The sequence below is a fragment of the Procambarus clarkii genome, chromosome 11 (assembly GCF_040958095.1).
Source record: "Procambarus clarkii isolate CNS0578487 chromosome 11, FALCON_Pclarkii_2.0, whole genome shotgun sequence".
In the NCBI taxonomy this organism is placed as follows: domain Eukaryota; kingdom Metazoa; phylum Arthropoda; class Malacostraca; order Decapoda; family Cambaridae; genus Procambarus; species Procambarus clarkii.
Window position 1 is genome coordinate 16410358 of NC_091160.1, and position 23790 is coordinate 16434147.

Sequence of the window (23790 nt, forward strand, 5' to 3'; positions counted from 1 at the left end):
TCTTTCCGATTTGGGTGCAGGTGCTTTTATTATTATTATTATTATTATTATTTTCTACCACAGACGTGGCCACACATTTACAATGCTAACTAGCATATATACATTTTCTTCTGTCTTCCATGGACAGGGTGAGAGATATGTCAAACATACAGTTCAGAGATTTATTGAACAACCACAGAAAGCGATCGTAGTGCTTTTAAAATGTTAGGCTCAGCTACATACGTAAATACATAGAAACATAGATTTATGAATGCATTAATGTGAATTTATAATGAAATGCAATTCTGATCAGCTTTATACTTTATACACATACATACACACATACATATATACACACACATACATACATACACACACACACACACATACATACATATATACACATACATACACATATATTTGTCTCTTTTACTCTGACAGGGTGAGATAACTGACAAGAGAAACTAGTGTGCAATTAAGAACTTAACCACTGAAGGTGATTAAGATGCTTTTACAAGCTCAGGTTATATAGTTACATTACATGGTTAATCTAGGATACAAGTCCAATATATCATCAAGTGTTCCAGTATTCAGATAGTAGTTACAGAGTTCAGCATACCTCAGCCTAGGAGGGCGAAAGCCAGACAATATGGGACATTCTACAATATAATGTTCAAGTGAGTGCATGTTTTCTCTTTCACAAAGTTGACACATTGTGTACTCGACATTTGAGTTTTGAGAAAGCTGCCAGATACGTCTATATCCCAGGTGTATTCTGGCAACAGTGACATCACATTGCCGAGTTCTTGCTCTATTAGTCCCATATGTGAATGTCTCCTCACGATATCTATCATAATATTTAATACTGCAACTTTCAGGTCTTTGTGAATTTGTTAGGTCGGTGAGACCTTCAATAGATATTTGTTTAAGTATTCTCTTTGTCACTGCTAGTGAAACACCCATATCAATTTCTACTACAAGCTGTCTTTGCAAGCATATCAACAGTGTCATGCCTTGAGATGCCAACATGTGATGGTATCCATAGGAATTTAATTTCAAATCTGTTTTCTTTAGCAGCTAAAACATTCATTCGAATATCACTGACTATTTTCTGTGTATCACTACTATGTGCATTCAGTGCCAGGAGTGCACTCTGCGAGTCACAGTATATAAGTCCACTGCCTTTGTCTTTTAAAAATTCAGTGGCAAGGTATAAGCCTGCAAGTTCGGTTTGAGTTGTACTTTCCCAATCATTGACGCGCTTCATTGCTGTATGTACGAGAGAAGATTGTTCAAATATATTACATGCACATCCGGTACATCGTCCACCTTCTTCTACAGAGCCGTCGGTATAGCACTGATACACATTGTTACCCATAGTCTGAGTACTTTCAGTGATGCTTTTCAGTGTTAACTGTTTTAATAATGTAGAGTGTACACTATCTTTCTTGGGTGCATTTACAAAATCAACTGATAGATCCCAGTTATCTCATGGAGTAATTGGTTGATTAATCATTAATTGGGTTGATACATATTTAAGAATTTGATGGAATTGGCAACCTTGTAGAACCAAAATGCATAATCAGATTTCGCTCTTCTTCTATAGACCTCAGGTGAGTGTAGCATATTAGAAAGTTTAGCTTGAAACTTCATGTGTTGCCGAGATCTACTCAACGCCTTCACGCCGAAAACTGTGCTAATGGACAAAATTCTTTCACTTATGGTAGGCATTTTTAACTCTGCTCTCATATTAACTTTTCTCGTGGACTTTGGAGCCCCAAGGATGAGACGCATAGCTTCATTTTGCAAGCTTTCAAGAGATTTCAGCTCTTTGTCTGTATACAGTGTGAAATGTAGAGCATTGTAGTCAATCACAGAGCGTATAAATGATACATAAAACATTCTAGCAAGTCTCACGTTAATTCAATGATTGACACCAACAAGGACCCTCAAGGGCTTTAATCTCTCCCAGAGTCTCCTCTAGAGTGAAGAAAGGTACTCAGGGTCGTTAATGGGGACACCAAGGTATCTGTAGGACTCGCAGTTCTCAAGTACTCGCCCATCTATATCATAATTGGCTGGTGGAATACCACATGGAATGAGGGCACGAGTTTTCTGTACAGAGATAAGGAGGTCACATTCCTCAGCTCTACTAGCAACAGCATCGAGCAGAACTTGCATTCTAGGTTCAGAGGCAGTCTGTAAACATATATCATCAGCATAACAGATGACAGTGTCTTCATTATTAGTTGGGAGATCTTTAATAAGTTTATGCATCAGAAAGTTGAACAACAAGGGACTGAGGACCCCTCCTTGTGGAGTTCCCAGTTCTGTCCTACTCCAAGTTTAATGTGGTAATGTTGAGCATCCTGTATACTATTTTTCTAGATAGTTCTCTAGTACAGAGAGAAATTACTCTGTTGTTGAGAAGGAGGCCTTTGCTCTTGTGTTGGCATGCAAGAAGTTTGAGGTATATCTATATGGGAATAGGTTTGATATGTATAAAGACCATAATCCTTTAATATTCATTGACAGAATGAAAATCCATAATCAGAAAATTTTAAGGTGGTTGTTGTATTTGCAGGAATTCAATCTCCACATTCATCATATTCTTGGCAAGTAAAATGTTTTGACTGATGCCTTGTCTAGGTGTTTCCCTGGGAAAACCCCTGAAACGAACAACCACCCTTTAATTTCCTGATTGACTTGATTATATAACGATTATAATTACTTGTAAGTGCTGATTTAATTGTAATTGATTTACAACTTGATGATGTTATATTTATATTATATATTTTATATGCTGTAGTAGTTGATGCTGTAGTTGTGCTTGCAAGGTAAATTGTGCTGCTCATGATGTTTATTGCATATTGTTTATCTTTATATATGTATTATTAACGATATGATTTTGCGGTCCATGTCTGGAAGGATGTGTACACTGTCTCACATTGTTCTCATCTCTTGCGATGGGCGGATGTTATGACCACGCATACACCAGTATGATCATACTGTAGCTGGTGTATGATGTACTCATACTGTATAGTGATATCTGGGCTGATTAGCCTAGTATCACAAATATTAAATAAAGTAGTTAATTTCTTTTCGACAGTACAATTGAAATATATATTTATTGCCAATGAATGGCACCTATATCTATGTATATTATATTTTTTGCACCATAAGTCTTTGCCATGTATTTGTGGATATATATATGAAGTCTAGTGAGTAGCAGTAGCCTAATTTCATGAAGACGGAGCCGAGCGGACAGCACGCTGGACTTGTGATCCTGTGGTCCTGGGTTCGATCCTAGGCGCCGGCGAGAAACAATGAGCAGAGTTTCTTTCACCCTATGCCCCTCTTACCTAGCAGTAAAATAGGTACCTGGGTGTTAGTCAGCTGTCATGGGCTGCTTCCTGGGGGTGGAGGCCTGGTCGAGGACCGGGCCGCGGGGACACTAAAAGTCCCGAAATCATCTCAAGAAGATCTCAAGAAGGAAGCTTGAAAAACATATTTATATGTTTATAGTATGGAATGCTACATAATGCTGTATAGGAAATATTATTTGAACTATGATGGAGAATGTATACATTTAGGTCTCGGATGTATTACTATCATGTATACTGTGAACATCCATTTCATTGTTATTCATTGCATTATCCTCTTGTCATGACTTTAAATGAGATTCTGGCACTGTGCGAGGTATACCACATAAACAAGCTTTTGATACACATGTTGTATATATATGTACTTTATATTGAATTCTTGTAAACTTATGAATAACGGCTGGCAGACGTCTTAAAAACCTCCCTTAACCCCTCCTCCCCTCTCCTTCCTTGAGTAACGGCTCGTGCCAGTGTTACCATGCCGTTCTGGTATGAATTCTTTGTTCACATACTTTTATATCATGACATAATCTTTAATGAATTGAATGATTAATATGTGTTATTATGAAAGGTTGTGTAATATAATCTTGGTTTAGTTATATATTGCCTTAAAAGTACTTGATCAAGATATGGCTGTATATGAGTTTGAGATATTTGAAAGATGAGGGTCAGTCGATGTGTGGACTTGGATACAGTGTGTGAGATTTTTTTCTACGCCTACCTCCCTTAGGAGGTGGACTACAAGTTTAAAGGCTGCTCACGGCAGTTAAGCATGAGTCCAATAGAAAAAGGAAAAGCGGGAGCAAACCGCCAGGCCTCCACCACCAGGGGTGAAAACCTGTCCACAATAGGCCGCTGGCTCCTCCTAGTTAAACAGGACGTTAAAACTAATAAAGGGTAACCGACGGGTTCTCACAATCAAATATTTATATTTGATGTGGCGCTATGAATTGGAATTCGAAATCCCAAGAACAGCCGTCATATCAAGATCACAACAACATTTAATAATAATATGCAGAAATATGGTGGAATAATATGATTGAAGGGTTGACATCATAGACCGTTTTCTATAACATAACAATTTATTAATACAAGAGACTAACTACTACATTACCGAGTTTACGTTACGTTAATGTCCATCCAGTGGCACAATAACAAACAGCTAAATAGCAACCCTTGCTGTGAGGCTGCATACTGAACTAACCTGAACACAGGTGTGCCCACTGATGACGCAATATTACAAATCAAAGAAAAATATCACAGACTAAGTTACACCACAGCGAATGGTTACGTTATTGTACATCAAGTGGCATTTGCAACACAGCTATTCAACAGCCCCTCGAGAAGTGACAGCAGGCTCCATCTTGCTGACAGCATGAACTAACTGAACAAATGAAGGATATCCACTGAAAACACAAGCATGCAATCAATAGTGTCTCGGTTTCCCTGACAGCTACTATAATCACAAACTTAGGGGTCCTCCCGCCCCCCAGGAGAGACCCACGTAACTAGGCGGGTAGTCCAACAGTGACCCCCCCATCACAACCCAGTGTGAACACTCTTTGCAACTCCCTACAAGAAGTTGCACTGTTGTAAACAGTAACAAAGACAAGCAAGGCGGGATTCTGGGGCATAGCTCCACAGATCCCTAGATTACTCTACTCTCGTCACCAGACGACAACCAAAAGAAATTGCCTTAAGTGATTAATTACGTTAATTGACTGATCGCAGCAGTCAGCAACAAAGTACTACGGTAATCACAAACAATTGTCTCACACTAGACAACAACATGATGATACTCTACGTTAATCTTTAACACTTGTCTCTCTTGTTAACAATAACTCAAACTTATATTACATCACACTTGACTCCTTGCAAGTATTCAGTGAGTAATTCTCAATTAAGGTCAAACGGACCACTAATTACATCCCCATTGAGTTACGTTAACTAAGCCTACCCTAACTTGGTAGCTTCTCAATAGTCTGTGTCAAAAAATTACTAGTGAGTGTTAATTACCCTAATTAATTCTGAGCAATTAATTAACTGTCACCAGGACCGATAATTAATCATCCATAAATATGTCTCACTCTGCACTACCTAAGCAGGTCTCATCAAACACTGTGAATTCACGGGAAAGGAGTTAATTATCCCTAATTAACAAGATGTGCCACTAATCCACTGTCTTCAGACAGGATATGATTAATACAACGATTTATGCTAGCTCCATGACCTCGCTTTACCGAGTCATCGGAGCTCTCCAATGTTAATTACTCCACTAATTAACCTGAGCCACTAATTGCTATACCCCAGAAGGGTAAATAGTCTCGAGCAAATTACGTTAACACAAATACTGACAGATCCTCTCCCACTATGTGAATTCATGATGAGAAGGCTAATTACGTAATTAGCTAGAGTTGTCAATTAGTTGTCACACGGACGATTAATTGCTCCCGAGACGTATCTCACTCAAGCTCAACGCTGTTCTCTCTCATAACAGCCCTCACTCACTCCACATTACTAAGTGTGCATCCCTTATCCAGTTAATTACCCCTTACTTAATTAACTCACTGAATCCTTAAGTCCTCAACACAACTTAAAGAAACAAAGTAACCCCAGCGTTACATAGGTCACACTACAATGGCATGCAACATCATAAAAGCACTGCCCACATATGGTTGCGGCTACTGCAACTCGCTAATTACTGTGCCCACACAATAATGATACACAGTTGTGCAACAACAAGAGTATACCATTATTACTGCCCCCCTTATCTTGCACCCGTTGCAAAGGACTACTGTGAACACACACTTACCTCAGCAAGGCAATTAACCCATCAATTGCCTGCTCTCATTAAGCACTGTGAATTCCCCTGAATAATCGTAGAGGTCCCTTAAACCCTCAACACAGTTCCTGGGGCAATAATATCATATAAACTGATAACAACACTGCACAAACCTGCAACATAATGATGCCGTCAGCATACCCCACATGCTAATGACATCATTAGGCAATCAGTCAACAATTACATCTACTGACTCACCACACAACACAGTACATAAACATGCAAATGAACACATAGAAATGGCATTCACATAATCAATGAAAATTATATCATCAGGTAAATGTAACTAACTACACAGACCTCAGGGGTACCCACTGACATCCCTGCAACCTGGCCTGCCTACCTCTAATGATTATAATTTACGGTACTCTATGGCATTAATCCAGTCTGAACGATTATATAGAATCGACAGGCTGGATCACTTATATGGTAAATCTCTACACTGACCGGTTACATACTCTAGTCAGTCTATAAATATATACATTATGATACTACAGTGTTGTCCCGTGTATAACATCTATCTCCAGGTACCGCCCTACCAATCACCTGAACGTGCTACAAACAACTGTCTCTCAGCTGCTTCTCTAGCCTGGCGAGGCTCTGAGACAACTCTTACCGGGAATTTCCACCGGTACTCATCACACTGTATACAATGATAATAATACTCACGTCTTTCTCATTTCCCAGGTCACTACCACACTAGCTGTCAACACTTAGCTTGCTCCTCATGCGTCGACAAGATGTGGCCCTAGGCTGTCCCGGGAAAATGGCCAAAGCATGTGGCCACCGCATGGCCCACAGCACCCCTCCCGAGCTGAGAGGGGGGGGGTGGTAGCCAGCGCGCAGGCAGGCTGGTGGGTAGCCGGCGCGCGGGCCGAGCGGCTGGGTGGCCTGGGGGTGGCCACGGGTAGCGCATGACGACATAGCACCCCACCCGGCTGAGCTGGTGCGCGGGGTGGGGTGGGGTTTGGCTGCGCGGGTGGCCTGGGGTGGCCGGCGCGTGGGCAGGCGGGTGGAGTAGCCGGGCCATGTGGCGGGTGGGTGGGGTGGCCCCCGGGCATACACACGTGGTTGAGGAATCGCCCACAACTCCAACAAACCAGAGCCTGCCTTGCTCTACACTGGGGTGACAATGGCCGGCGGCGTCACCACATGGCCGCCGTCAGGTGGAATACAAAAAATCCAACTGGGGCCTGTAATATCACACTCAATTACACTGCCCTTAATATCACCGATTGTCCATTGTCCATACAACACTACACAGGATACTCGACCCACCTGTTCCACCATGAGGCTCTGTCAGCTGCCTCATGGGTGAACACTGTCAACTGTCTCTTAGTTTGTCACATCGGCCCAAATTTCACGCAAATTTGGGCCTAGACACAACCCGGGATGGTGGGAGTGCCATCCCTGCTAGCCAACACGGTAACGTCCGCGATTAACGGGGTGGAGGGGGAAAACTCACCCCCCTCCACCCAGACATGTCCTCGTCCACCTGCTACCCTGCTCAGACTGACGATTTCCCGGGCTAGGGAAACTCAAAATGCCCATACCTCCTCCCTACTCTGTCTTGACCAATCAGCCTGGAGCCAGCACGGCTCCCTCGTGCCGCTCCCAGTCACAGCCCTTCGCGCCAAAACTCGGCTTGGAGCACACATGCCTACACCAATCACATGCCTCCGGCATTCCGTGACGTCACAAGGAGGGGGAGGCCTAAAAGACAGTGGCGTGATGTCTCCCATTTTGGGGGGGGGGGCAACGTTCACCCCACTCTCACCCCCCCCCCCCCCCCCCCCCCACCTCTAACGGTTTTAGTCAAGTATCATCTCATCCTATTTCACAGAAACAGAAAAATTTCTGTAATTCTCTCTACAGAGCAATCACAGACCTCTAACTACTCCCAAATGATAGTCCATAACATAAGCTTTCATTCAACACCCAACAAGTATATGTTAGTTTGAAAGCTTCAGTTTCTAGAGTGACTAGCCTAATCTAGAAACTAGGAAAACTAACTAAAGGAATCTAGATTCCCTCACACAGTGTTGCCCCTGGCCAGTTTGCCTCTGGGCGGTCACTCTCTTTGATTTTCTCAGTCGAGCACTTGTGTTGGCGTTACAGTCCGGGTATTGTGACCTTATTTGTGTCATTTAACTGCTAGGATATTTCTCATGTTGCAGTAATATATACCATGGATCATTTCTACCATTGTACATAATTTATACCAGGTGGTAAGTGCTTTTATATTCATAGTGAGGTGGGAATCTGAGGAAATTAAGTGATGCCTTTGCGCTGTACAGTATTTGATATTGATTCCTCATACCTCATTTGTTAGTGGTTATGACACCACAACCCTTTATTGGTATTAGCAGCATAATAGGAGCTAGTGTCCCACTGCGCCAGGATACAGCTTGGTGTCAGCTGGTGCTGATTGTATGCAGTTTTAAGACAAGTTTGGTGATCATGCCGAGCTGTTGAGAAGCTGGATAAGTAATAGTGTGTGAGTTTAGAGACTTTATTATTTTTTAAAGTTATGTTGATTAATTTTAATGCCCTGTAAACTGGAATATGTTTTGCTAGCCTTTCACACTCCTAGACAGTGATTAATATTTGGCCAAGCTAGGTTTTCCAGTGATGCTGTAGGTTACTCTCTAATATTATATATATATATATATATATATATATATATATATATATATATATATATATATATATATATATATATATATATATATATATATACATATATATATATATATATATATATAAATATATATATATATATATATATATATATATATATATATATATATATATATATATATATATATATATATATATATATATATATATACATATGTCGTACCTTATAGCCAGAACGCACTTCTCAGCCTACTATTCAAGGCCCGATTTGCCTAATAAGCCAAGTTTTCATGAATTAATGTTTTTTCGTCTACCTAACCTACCTAACCTAACCTAACCTAGCTTTTTTTGGCTACCTAACCTAACCTTACCTATATATATAGGTTAGGTTAGGTTAGGTAGGGTTGGTTAGGTTCGGTCATATATCTACGTTAATTTTAACTCCAATAAAAAAAATTGACCTCATACATAGAGAAAAGGGTTGCTTTATCATTTCATAAGAAAAAAATTATAGTAAATATATTAATTCAGGAAAACTTGGCTTATTAGGCAAATCGGGCCTTGAATAGTAGGCTGAGAAGTGAGTTCTGGCTACTAGGTACGACATATATATATATATATATATATATATATATATATATATATATATATATATATATATATATATATATATATATATATATATATGTGTCGTACCTAGTAGCCAGAACTCACTTCTGAGCCAACTATGCAAGGCCCAATTTGCCTAATAAGCCAAGTTTTCATGAATTAATTGCTTTTCGACTACCTAACCTACCTAACCTAACCTAACCTAACTTTTTCGGCTACCTAACCTAACCTAACCTATAAAGATAGGTTAGGTTAGGTTAGGTAGGGTTGGTTAGGTTCGGTCATATATCTACGTTAATTTTAACTCCAATAAAAAAAAATTGACCTCTTACATAATGAAATGGGTTGCTTTATCATTTCATAAGAAAAAATTTAGAGAAAATATATTAATTCATGAAAACTTGGCTTATTAGGCAAATCGGGCCTTGCATTGTAGGCTGAAAAGTGAGTTCTGGCTACTAGGTACGACATATATATATATATATATATATATATATATATATATATATATATATATATATATATATATATATATATATATATATATATATATATATATATATATATATATATATGTTGTACCTAGTAGCCAGAATGCACTTCTCGGCCTAATATGTAAGGCCCGGTTTGTCTAATAAGCCAAGTTTTCCTGAATTGATGTATTTTCTCTAATTTTTTTCTTATGAAATGATAAAGCTACCCATTTCATTATGTATGAGGTCAATTTTTTTTATTGGAGTTAAAATTAACGTAGATATATGACCGAACCTAACCAACCCTACCTAACCTATCTTTATAGGTTAGGCTAGGTTAGGTTGCCGAAAAAGTTAGGTTAGGTTAGGTTAGGTAGTCAAAAAACTATTAATTCGTGAAAACTTGGCTTATTAGGCAAATCGGGCCTTGCATAGTAGGCTGAGAAGTGCGTTCTGGCTACTAGGTACAACATATATATATATATATATATATATATATATATATATATATATATATATATATATATATATATATATATATATATATATATATATATATATGTCGTACCTAGTAGCCAGAACGCACTTCTCACCCTACTATGCAAGGCCCGATTTGCCTAATAAGCCAAGTTTTCATTAATTAATATATTTTCTCTAATTTTTTTCCTATGAAATGATAAAGCTACCCATTTCATTATGTATGAGGTAAATTTTGTTTCATTGTAGTTAAAATTAACGTAGATATATGACCGAACCTAACCAACCCTACCTAACCTAACCTAACCTATCTTTATAGGTTAGGTTGGGTTAGGTAGCCGAGAAAGGTAGGTTAGGTTAGGTTAGGTAGACGAAAAAACATTAATTCATGAAAACTTGGCTTATTAGGCAAATCGGGCCTTGCATAGTAGGCTGAGAAGTGCATTCTCGCTAATAGGTACGACATATATATATATATATATATATATATATATATATATATATATATATATATATATATATATATATATATATATTTATATATATATATATATATATATATATATATATATTAGTATATTTTGGTAGCAGTCTTTCCTGTAGACATATTTTATTAAATATGACCGAAAAAGTAAGATTAATAATTCTAACACGAATTTTCTCAATCTTTCGTACATTATGCTTCACTGTTGGAGGTAAATCAAAAATCACTTCTCCAAAATTCATTTTTATTTCTAGTCTGACGCGACACGGGCGCGTTTCGTAAAACTTATTACATTATCAAAGACTTCACAAATACACAACTGATTAGAACTTGCGTTTCCCTGATTTTATATCTACATTTGAGTGAGGTGGGAAGGGTGATGTGGCATTACATTTGAGTGAGGTGGGAAGGATGATGTGGCATTAGAGAATATTAATAGGGTATTAAAAGTATCAACACAAGACAGAACACGAAACAATGGATATTGAATAGAAGTGTTTGTAGAAAGCCTATTGGTCCATATTTCTTGATGCTTCTATATTGGAGCGGAGTCTTGAGGTGGGTAGAATATAGTTGTGCAATAATTGGCTGTTGATTGCTGGTGTTGACTTCTTGATGTGTAGTGCCTCGCAAACGTCAAGCCGCCTGCTATCGCTGTATCTATCGATGATTTCTGTGTTGTTTACTAGGATTTCTCTGGCGATGGTTTGGTTATGGGAAGAGATTATATGTTCCTTAATGGAGCCCTGTTGTTTATGCATCGTTAAACGCCTAGAAAGAGATGTTGTTGTCTTGCCTATATACTGGGTTTTTTGGAGCTTACAGTCCCCAAGTGGGCATTTGAAGGCATAGACGACGTTAGTCTCTTTTAAAGCGTTCTGTTTCGTGTCTGGAGAGTTTCTCATGAGTAGGCTGGCCGTTTTTCTGGTTTTATAGTAAATCGTCAGTTGTATCCTCTGATTTTTGTCTGTAGGGATAACGTTTCTATTAACAATATCTTTCAGGACCCTTTCCTCTGTTTTATGAGCTGTGGAAAAGAAGTTCCTGTAAAATAGTCTAATAGGGGGTATAGGTGTTGTGTTAGTTGTCTCTTCGGAGGTTGCATGGCTTTTCACTTTCCTTCTTATGATGTCTTCGATGAAACCATTGGAGAAGCCGTTATTGACTAGAACCTGCCTTACCCTACAGAGTTCTTCGTCGACTTGCTTCCATTCTGAGCTGTGGCTGAGAGCACGGTCGACGTATGCGTTAACAACACTCCTCTTGTACCTGTCAGGGCAGTCGCTGTTGGCATTTAGGCACATTCCTATGTTTGTTTCCTTTGTGTAGACTGCAGTGTGGAAACCTCCGCCCTTTTCCATGACTGTTACATCTAGAAAAGGCATCTAATGTAATAAGTTTTACGAAACGCGCCCGTGTCGCGTCAGACTAGAAATAAAAATGAATTTTGGAGAAGTGATTTTTGATTTACCTCCAACAGTGAAGCATAATGTACGAAAGATTGAGAAAATTCGTGTTAGAATTATTAATCTTACTTTTTCGGTCATATTTAATAAAATATATATATATATATATATATATATATATATATATATATATATATATATATATATATATATATATATATATATATATATATATATATGTCGTACCTAGTAGCCAGAACGCACTTCTCAGCCTACTATGCAAGGCCCGATTTGCCTAATAAGCCAAGTTTTCATGAATTAATGTTTTTTCGACTACCTAACCTACCTAACCTAACCTAACCTAACTTTTTCTGCTACCTAACCTAGCCTAACCTATAAAGATAGGTTAGGTTAGGTTAGGTAGGGTTGGTTAGGTTTGGTCATATATCTACGTTAATTTTAACTGCAATAAAAAAAAATTGACCTCATACATAATGAAATGGGTAGCTTCATCATTTCATAAGAAAAAAATTATAGAAAATATATTAATTCAGGAAAACTTGGCTTATTAGGCAAATCGGGCCTTGAATAGTAGGCTGAGAAGTGTGTTCTGGCTACTAGGTACGACATATATATATATATATATATATATATATATATATATATATATATATATATATATATATATATATATATATATATATATATATATATATATATGTCGTACCTAGTAGCCAGAACGCACTTCTAAGCCTACTATGCGAGGCCCGATTTGCCTAATAAGCCAAATTTTCATGAATTAATATATTTTCTCTAATTTTTTTCTTATGAAATGATAAAGCTACCCATTTAATTACGTATGAGGACAATTTTTTTTATTGGAGTTAAAATTAACGTAGATATATGACCGAACCTAACCAACCCTACCTAACCTAACCTAACCTATCTTAATAGGTTAGGTTAGGTTAGGTGGCCGAAAAAGTTAGGTTAGGTTAGGTTAGGTAGGTTAGGTAGTCGAAAAACAATTAATTCATGAAAAGTTGGCTTATTAGGCAAATTGGGCCTTGCATAGTAGGCTGAAAAGTGCGTTCTGGCTAATAGGTACGACATATATATATATATATATATATATATATATATATATATATATATATATATATATGTCGTACCTAGTAGCCAGAACGCACTTCTAAGCCTACTATGCGAGGCCCGATTTGCCTAATAAGCCAAATTTTCATGAATTAATATATTTTCTCTAATTTTTTTCTTATGAAATGATAAAGCTACCCTTTTAATTACGTATGAGGACAATTTTTTTTATTGGAGTTAAAATTAACGTAGATATATGACCGAACCTAACCAACCCTACCTAACCTAACCTAACCTATCTTAATAGGTTAGGTTAGGTTAGGTGGCCGAAAAAGTTAGGTTAGGTTAGGTTAGGTAGGTTAGGTAGTCGAAAAACAATTAATTCATGAAAAGTTGGCTTATTAGGCAAATTGGGCCTTGCATAGTAGGCTGAAAAGTGCGTTCTGGCTACTAGGTACGACATATATATATATATATATATATATATATATATATATATATATATATATATATATATATATATATATATATATATATATATATATATATTTATATATATATATATATATATATATATATATATATATATATATATATATATATATATATATATATATATGTCGTACCTAGTAGCCAGAATGCACTTCTCAGCCTACTATGCAAGGCCCAATTTGCCTAATAAGCCAAGTTTTCATGAATTAATATATTTTCTCTAATTTTTTTCTTATGAAATGATAAAGCTACCCATTTCATTATGTATGAGGTCAATTTTTCTTATTGGAGTTAAAATTAACGTAGATATATGACCGAACCTAACCAACCCTACCTAACCTAACCTAACCTAACCTATCATTATAGGTTAGGTTAGGTTAGGTAACTGAAAAAGTTAGGTTAGGTAGCCGAAAAACAATTAATTCATGAAAACTTGGCTTATTAGGCAAATTGGGCCTTGCATAGTAGGCTGAGAAGTGCGTTCTGGCTACTAGGTACGACATATATATATATATATATATATATATATATATATATATATATATATATATATATAAATATATATATATATATATATATATATATATATATATATATATATATATATATATATATATCGTATATATATATATATATATATATATATATATATATATATATATATATATATATATATATATATATATATATATATATATATATGTCGTACCTAGTAGCCAGAACTCACTTCTCAGCCTACTATTCAAGGCCCGATTTGCCTAATAAGCCAAGTTTTCCTGAATTAATATATTTACTATAGTTTTTTCTTATGAAATGATAAAGCAACCCTTTTCTCTATGTATGAGGTCAATTTTTTTTTATTGGAGTTAAAATTAACGTAGATATATGACCGAACCTAACCAACCCTACCTAACCTAACCTAACCTATATTTATTGGTAAGGTTAGGTTAGGTAGCCAAAAAAAGCTAGGTTAGGTTAGGTTAGGTAGGTTAGGTAGACGAAAAAACATTAATTCATGAAAACTTGGCTTATTAGGCAAATCGGGCCTTGAATAGTAGGCTGAGAAGTGCGTTCTGGCTATTAGGTACGACATATATAAATATATATATATACAACTTTAGAACACTTTCCCACCAGAAGACTCGAACCCTAGCCAGCACAGAAGCTTTCCAGCAACTGGCATAACAGGTACGCCTTAACCCTCTCCACCACCTGCTCAGACCCTTAAAAGAGATGGTAATTTCGGAGTATTTAAATACACCAAAGATCACCACCTCCCAAGAGCACTAGAGCAAGTGAGGGGTCATTTAGACGTTAATTTCATCAAGTCCCTGTTAATATGGGAAGACACAGTGTCAATGCTTAAGGCACAACTCTCCTAAACACGAGAGTGAAGTATACAACTTTAGAACACTTTCCCACCAGGAGACTCGAACCCTAGCCAGCACAGAAGCCTTCCAGCAACTGGCATAACAGGTACGCCTTAACCCTCTCCACCACCTGCTCAGACCCTTAAAAGAGATGGTAATTTCGGAGTATTTAAATACACCAAAGATCACCACCTCCCAAGAGCACTAGAGCAAGTGAGGGGTCATTTAGACGTTAATTTCATCAAGTCCCTGTTAATATGGGAAGGCACAGTGTCTATGCTTAAGGCACAACTCTCCTAAACACGAGAGTGAAGTATACAACTTTAGAACACTTTCCCACCAGGAGACTCCAACCCTAGCCAGCACAGAAGCCTTCCAGCAACTGGCATAACAGGTACGCCTTAACCCTCTCCACCACCTGCTCAGACCCTTAAAAGAGATGGTAATTTCGGAGTATTTAAATACACCAAAGATCACCACCTCCCAAGAGCACTAGAGCAAGTGAGGGGTCATTTAGACGTTAATTTCATCAAGTCCCTGTTAATATGGGAAGACACAGTGTCAATGCTTAAGGCACAACTCTCCTAAACACGAGAGTGAAGTATACAACTTTAGAACACTTTCCCACCAGGAGACTCGAACCCTAGCCAGCACAGAAGCCTTCCAGCAACTAGCATAACAGGTACGCCTTAACCCTCTCCACCACCTGCTCAGACCCTTAAAAGAGATGGTAATTTCGGAGTATTTAAATACACCAAAGATCACCACCTCCCAAGAGCACTAGAGCAAGTGACGGGTCATTTAGACGTTAATTCCATCAAGTCCCTGTTAATATGGGAAGACACAGTGTCTATGCTTAAGGCACAACTCTCCTAAACACGAGAGTGAAGTATACAACTTTAGAACACTTTCCCACCAGGTGGAGAGGGTTAAGGCGTACCTGTTATGCCTGTTGCTGGAAGGCTTCTGTGCTGGCTAGGGTTCGAGTCTCCTGGTGTGAAAGTGTTCTAAAGTTGTATACTTCACTCTCGTGTTTAGGAGAGTTGTGCCTTAAGCATAGACACTGTGTCTTCCCATATTAACAGGGACTTGATGAAATTAACGTCTAAATGACCCCTCACTTGCTCTAGTGCTCTTGGGAGGTGGTGATCTTTGGTGTATTTAAATACTCCGAAATTACCATCTCTTTTAAGGGTCTGAGCAGGTGGTGGAGAGGGTTAAGGCGTACCTGTTATGCCAGTTGCTGGAAGGCTTCTGTGCTGGCTAGGGTTGGAGTCTCCTGGTGGGAAAGTGTTCTAAAGTTGTATACTTCACTCTCGTGTTTAGGAGAGTTGTGCCTTAAGCATAGACACTGTGTCTTCCCATATTAACAGGGACTTGATGAAATTAACGTCTAAATGACCCCTCACTTGCTCTAGTGCTCTTGGGAGGTGGTGATCTTTGGTGTATTTAAATACTCCGAAATTACCATCTCTTTTAAGGGTCTGAGCAGGTGGTGGAGAGGGTTAAGGCGTACCTGTTATGCCAGTTGCTGGAAGGCTTCTGTGCTGGCTAGGGTTCGAGTCTCCTGGTGGGAAAGTGTTCTAAAGTTGTATACTTCACTCTCGTGTTTAGGAGAGTTGTGCCTTAAGCATAGACACTGTGTCTTCCCATATTAACAGGGACTTGATGAAATTAACGTCTAAATGACCCCTCACTTGCTCTAGTGCTCTTGGGAGGTGGTGATCTTTGGTGTATTTAAATACTCCGAAATTACCATCTCTTTTAAGGGTCTGAGCAGGTGGTGGAGAGGGTTAAGGCGTACCTGTTATGCCAGTTGCTGGAAGGCTTCTGTGCTGGCCAGGGTTCGAGTCTCCTGGTGGGAAAGTGTTCTAAAGTTGTATACTTCACTCTCGTGTTTAGGAGAGTTGTGCCATACATATATATATATATGTATATATATATATATATATATATATATATATATATATATATATATATATATATATTATATATATATATATATATATATATATATATATATATATATATATATATATATATATATATATATATATATATATATATAGAGGACTTCATGGATTCACCTCTATGCAAATACATCAATGTTTCCTTCAGGTAAAACATACATCATAAATACATCCTTGCATAGTAGGCTGAGAAGTGCGTTCTGGCTACTAGGTACGACATATATATATATATATATATATATATATATATATATATATATATATATATATATATATATATATATATATATATATGTGTATATCACGAAAATAAACACGTGATTAAGAATGTGACAATGTCAGACCACGGAGGAAAAATGAAACAGGAAATTTCCTTAAGTACTTTCGTATATTAAATACATCTTCAGAAGGTCATTTTACAGATCGAGTGATGGGTATAAATAGGCAGGAAGGAGTGGTGAAGTAAGGTGAGGTACAATACTTGGACAACGCAGAAGGCCCATTGGCCCATCAGATGCACCCAATTGGCCCATCCGATGTAGCACAATGGCCCATCTGATACAGCAGACATACAAGCATAATATATAGGTAATTATAACATAAAGAAGTAAATATATACAATAAATTAGTGAGACAAATGTTTTTCAATGATTCTACTTAAATCGCCCTTTAGCTGATCTATTAGAAATGGATCTAAGTTATATAGACCACTGCTAATATTCAAATTACTTTCTTTGGTGATCTGTATCAAAGCAGATTCAATTATGTTTCTGTTATAGGTGCTTTTACAATTTCTTATTGAAGAAGCACTCTCCCAATCAATTTGGTGAGCTTTTTCTGACAAATGCACAAACAAAGCATTAGACATTTGGCCATGTTTTACAGAGTATTTATGTTGCGATATTCTACATTTTAAATCTTTAGATGTTTGCCCGACATAGAACTTATTACATTCCTTACAAGGTATTTTATAAATGACGCAATTATCACTACGAGGGCTGTTCCTTACTAATAGGTTGGTAAGCCTGAATGGTCCCCAGGACAATATGCAACTGAAAACTCACACCCCAGAAGTGACTCGAACCCATACTCCCAGGAGCAACGCAACTGGTATGCACAAGACGCCTTAATCCACTTGACCATCATGACCGGACATAATGAGGTGATAGCCGAAGCTATTTGAACCACCCCACCGCCGGCACTCGGATAGTAATCTTGGGCATAGCATTTTACCAAATCACCTCATTCTTTGGGGCACACGTGAGGAACACAAATGCGAACAAGCCTGAATGGTCCCAGGGCAATATGCAACTGAAAACTAACACCCCAGAAGTGACTCGAACCCATATTCCCAGGAGCAACGCAACTGGTATGTACAAGACGCCTTAATCCACTTGACCATCACGACCGGACATAATGAGGTGATAGCCGAAGCTATTTGAACCACCCCACCGCCGGCACTCGGATAGTAATCTTGGGCATAGCATTTTACCAAATCACCTCATTCTTTGGGGCACACGTGAGGAACACAAATGCGAACAAGCCTGAATGGTCCCCAGGACAATATGCAACTGAAAACTCACACCCCAGAAGTGACTCGAACCCATACTCCCAGGAGCAACGCAACTGGTATGTACAAGACGTCTTAATCCACTTGACCATCACGACCGGACATAATGAGGTGATAGCCGAAGCTATTTGAACCACCCCACTGCCGGCACTCGGATAGTAATCTTGGGCATAGCATTTTACCAAATCACCTCATTCTTTGGGGCACACGTGAGGAACACAAATGCGAACAAGCCTGAATGGTCCCCAGGACAATATGCAACTGAAAACTCACACCCCAGAAGTGACTCGAACCCATACTCCCAGGAGCGACGCAACTGGTATGTACAAGACGCCTTAATCCACTTGACCATCACGACCGGTCATAATGAGGTGATAGCCGAAGCTATTTGAACCACCCCACCGCCGGCACTCGGATAGTAATCTTGGGCATAGCATTTTACCAAATCACCTCATTCTTTGGGGCACATGTGAGGAACACAAATGCAAACAAGCCTGAATGGTCCCCAGGACAATATGCAACTGAATGAGGTGATTTGGTAAAATGCTATGCCCAAGATTACTATCCGAGTGCCAGCGGTGGGGTGGTTCAAATAGCTTCGGCTATCACCTCATTATGTCCGGTCGTGATGGTCAAGTGGATTAACGCGTCTTGTACATACCAGTTGCGTTGCTCCTGGGAGTATGGGTTCGAGTCACTTCTGGGGTGTGAGTTTTCAGTTGCATATTGTCCTGGGGACCATTCAGGCTTGTTCGCATATAAATATATATATATATATATATATATATATATATATATATATATATATATATATATATATATATATATATATATATATATATATATATATATATATATATATGTTGTACCTAGTAGCCAGAATGCACTTCTCAGCCTAATATGTAAGGCCCGGTTTGTCTAATAAGCCAAGTTTTCCTGAATTAATGTATTTTCTCTATTTTTTTTCTTATGAAATGATAAAGCTACCCATTTCATTATGTATGAGGTCAATTTTTTTTTATTGGAGTTAAAATTAATGTAGATATATGACCGAACCTAACCAACCCTACCTAACCTAACCTAACCTATCTTTATAGGTTAGGTTAGGTTAGGTAGCCGAAAAAGTTAGGTTAGGTTAGGTTAGGTAGGTTAGGTAGTCGAAAAACAATTAATTCATGAAAACTTGGCTTATTAGGCAAATCGGGCCTTGCATAGTAGGCTGAGAAGTGCGTTCTGGCTACTAGGTACGACATATATATATATATATATATATATATATATATATATATATATATATATATATATATATATATATATATATATATATATATATATATATATATATATATATATAGAGGACTTCATGGATTCACCTCTATGCAAATACATCAATGTTTCCTTCAGGTAAAACATACATCATAAATACATCCTTGCATAGTAGGCTGAGAAGTGCGTTCTGGCTACTAGGTACGACATATATATATATATATATATATATATATATATATATATATATATATATATATATATGTCGTACCTAGTAGCCAGAACGCACTTCTCAGCCTACTATATAAGGCCCGATTTGCCTAATAAGCCAAGTTTTCATGAAGCTTGGCCTATTAGTTGTGAGAAGAGATAATGTGTTCCTTGATTGAGCCCTGTTATTTGTCCATTGTAAATCGCCTAGAAACAGACGTTGTTGTCTTGCCTATATACTGTGTTCTTTAGGGCTTACAGTTCCAAAGTGGGCATGTGAAGGCATAGACGACGTTGGTTTCCTTCAAGGCGTTCTGTTTGGTGTCTGGGGAGTTTTTCATGAGTAGGTTGGCCATTTTTTTGTTTTTGTAGTAAATTGTCAATTGTATTTTCTGATTTTTGTCTGTAGGGATAACGATCCTATTAATAGTATCTTTCAGGACACTTTGTTCTGTTTTATGAGCCGTCGAAAAGAAATTCTTGTAAAATAGTCTAATAGGGGGTATAAGTGTTATGTTAGTTGACTCTTCAGAGGTTGCATGGTGTTTCACCTAACTTTTTATAACGTCTTCGACATAACCGTTAGAGAAGTCATTGTTGACTAGGACCTGCCTTACCCTACAGAGTACTTCATCGACTTGCATCAATTCTGAGCTGTGGCTGAGAGCACAGTCGACATAAGCGTTAACAACACTCCTCTTGTACCTGTCCGGGCAGTCACTGTTGGCATTGAGGCACATTCCTATGTTTGTTTCCTTACAGTACACTGCAGTGTGGAAACCTCCGTTTCTTCCCAAAAATTTATTTGGTGAGCTTTTTCTGACAAATAAGCTCACCAAATAAATTTGTCAGAAAAAGCTCACCAAATTGATTGGGAGAGTGCTTCTTCAATAACAAATTGTAAAAGCACCTATAACAGAAACATAATTGAATCTGCTTTGATACAGATCACCAAAGAAAGTAATTTGAATATTAGCAGTGGTCTATATAACTTAGATCCATTTCTAATAGATCAGCTAAAGGGCGATTTAAGTAGAATCATTGAAAAACATTTGTCTCACTAATTTATTGTATATATTTACTTCTTTATGTTATAATTACCTATATAATATGCTTGTATGTCTGCTGTATCAGATGGGCCATTGTGCTACATCGGATGGGCCAATTGGGTGCATCTGATGGGCCAATGGGCCTTCTGCGTTGTCCAAGTATTGTACCTCACCTTACTTCACCACTCCTTCCTGCCTATTTATACCCATCACTCGATCTGTAAAATGACCTTCTGAAGATGTATTTAATATACGAAAGTACTTAAGGAAATTTCCTGTTTCATTTTTCCTCCGTGGTCTGACATTGTCATATATATATATATATATATATATATATATATATATATATATATATATATATATATATATATATATATATATATATATATATATATATGCGAACAAGCCTGAATGGTCCCCAGGACAATATGCAACTGAAAACTCACACCCCAGAAGTGACTCGAACCCATAAGGGACTTACTATCCCTTATGAGTTTTCAGTTTTTATATATATATATATATATATATATATATATATATATATATATATATATATATATATATATACCTCTAGCTGGAAGAAGGGGGACCCATAGCCTCGGAGGAAACCACGCATAACGCATTAGAGGGAATGTTTAGATCCCCTCCAATACAGTTTCTGTGTGCTTTTCTCCTACCACCCCCTTCCTTGAATATTTTTTGTGCTTTATTATGCATTTGATGGTTACAAGATATACATGGGTTGATACAAAAATAATAATGCAAAAAGGTGCTTAAAGGTTATGGATCTCTTGAAGAACACAACAAATATATATATATATATATATATATATATATATATATATATATATATATATATATATATATATATATATATATATATTATATATATATATAGAAATATATATATATATATATATATATATATATATATATATATATATATATTATATATATATATATAGAAAATATATATAGAAAAAAAAAAATATATATATATAGAAAAAAAAAAAAAAAATATATATATATATATATATATATATATATATATATATATATATATATATATATATATATATATATATATATATATATATATATATTGAATTCATTGAATATGATACAATATTCCGTATTAACTATTTTCTGATTTAGGGCTTCTATCCCTCTTACTAATGTTCTTGCATCATGGTTCAACTGGAAGAGGAGTTCACCAAAAGTCATGTTTGTTTTCAAGGTGAAGAAAAATAAGTGAATAACTGAATAATGTATTGCACTTATTATAAAATCGCACGACGTTTCGAACCTACATGGTTCATTCTCAAGTGATAAGAAATTACAAAACTCGGTAGATTTATACCAGTACGGGGTCAGGTGAAAACATAAGGGGAAAACGGGGGTAAATAGGGGCACATACAATGATTAATCGGATGTAATAGGCCTATTATGTTGAGCAGTGTCTTCTGTGTTGGCATCGTTATGTTTCGTTCTTGCTCTTACTCTCATGGTGGGTAGAGTAAATAGTTCCGAAATTTGGGTGTTCATGGTAGGTTGTTCTATTTTTATATGGATTGCTTCAAGAATTTATAATCTTCTTGCATCTTTGGTTTTGTCTATTATACAAGTAATTTCTATTTAACATTACTCTTGTTAGAGTGATGTCATGGGCTTGTCTCATGTGATTTCTGGGGGCACCGGATTGAAGATGAACGGTCATACGCCTCGTCAGCTTGGTCGACGTCATACCTATGTACTTAGATTGAAGGTTACATCCCGCATGGGGGCATGCGTACATGTATACAACGTTTGACTGTTGTAAAGGGTTCTCCGTCGGCTTCGGGTTTTTTTTGGTAAGGAGGTCCGAAGTCTTCTTTGTTTTGTAGAATATAATCAGGTCTATATTTTGGTTAAGCTTAATGCTTTTTACTCCTTTACGGATTATTTCTTTCATTATTCTTTCTTCTTTTTTATGTTCACTGTGCATAGTTGATTTGCTATATAGTTTTATTGGAGGTATTGTGGTTTCTGTACTAGGTTCAGGATTGTATCATCGGTCCAGGTGTTTTCTTATAGCAGCGTTTATTTCCGTGTTACTATATCCATTTTTCACCAGTACCTGAGTTATTCTTTCAAACTCTCTACTGACGTTGCTCCATTTGGAGCTGTGGGTAAGCGCTCGACGAAAATAAGCATTGAAAACACTGGTTTTGTATCTTTGGGGTACTGAATTTTACCGTTCAGACATAATCCTATGTTGGTAGGCTTAGCGTATACCCTGGTGCTTAAAGAGGTTCCTGTTTTTGTTATTAGAACATCCAAGAATGGCAGACTGTTATTTTCACAATTTTTATGTGTAAATCGGAGTACTGACTCTCTCTCTAGATTGTTTTTTAGATCAATTAGTTCGTCTGAGTCTTTTACTATGACGAATATGTTATCTACATAACGGCAGTATACAGTTGGTTTTTGTCTGCTACTGAA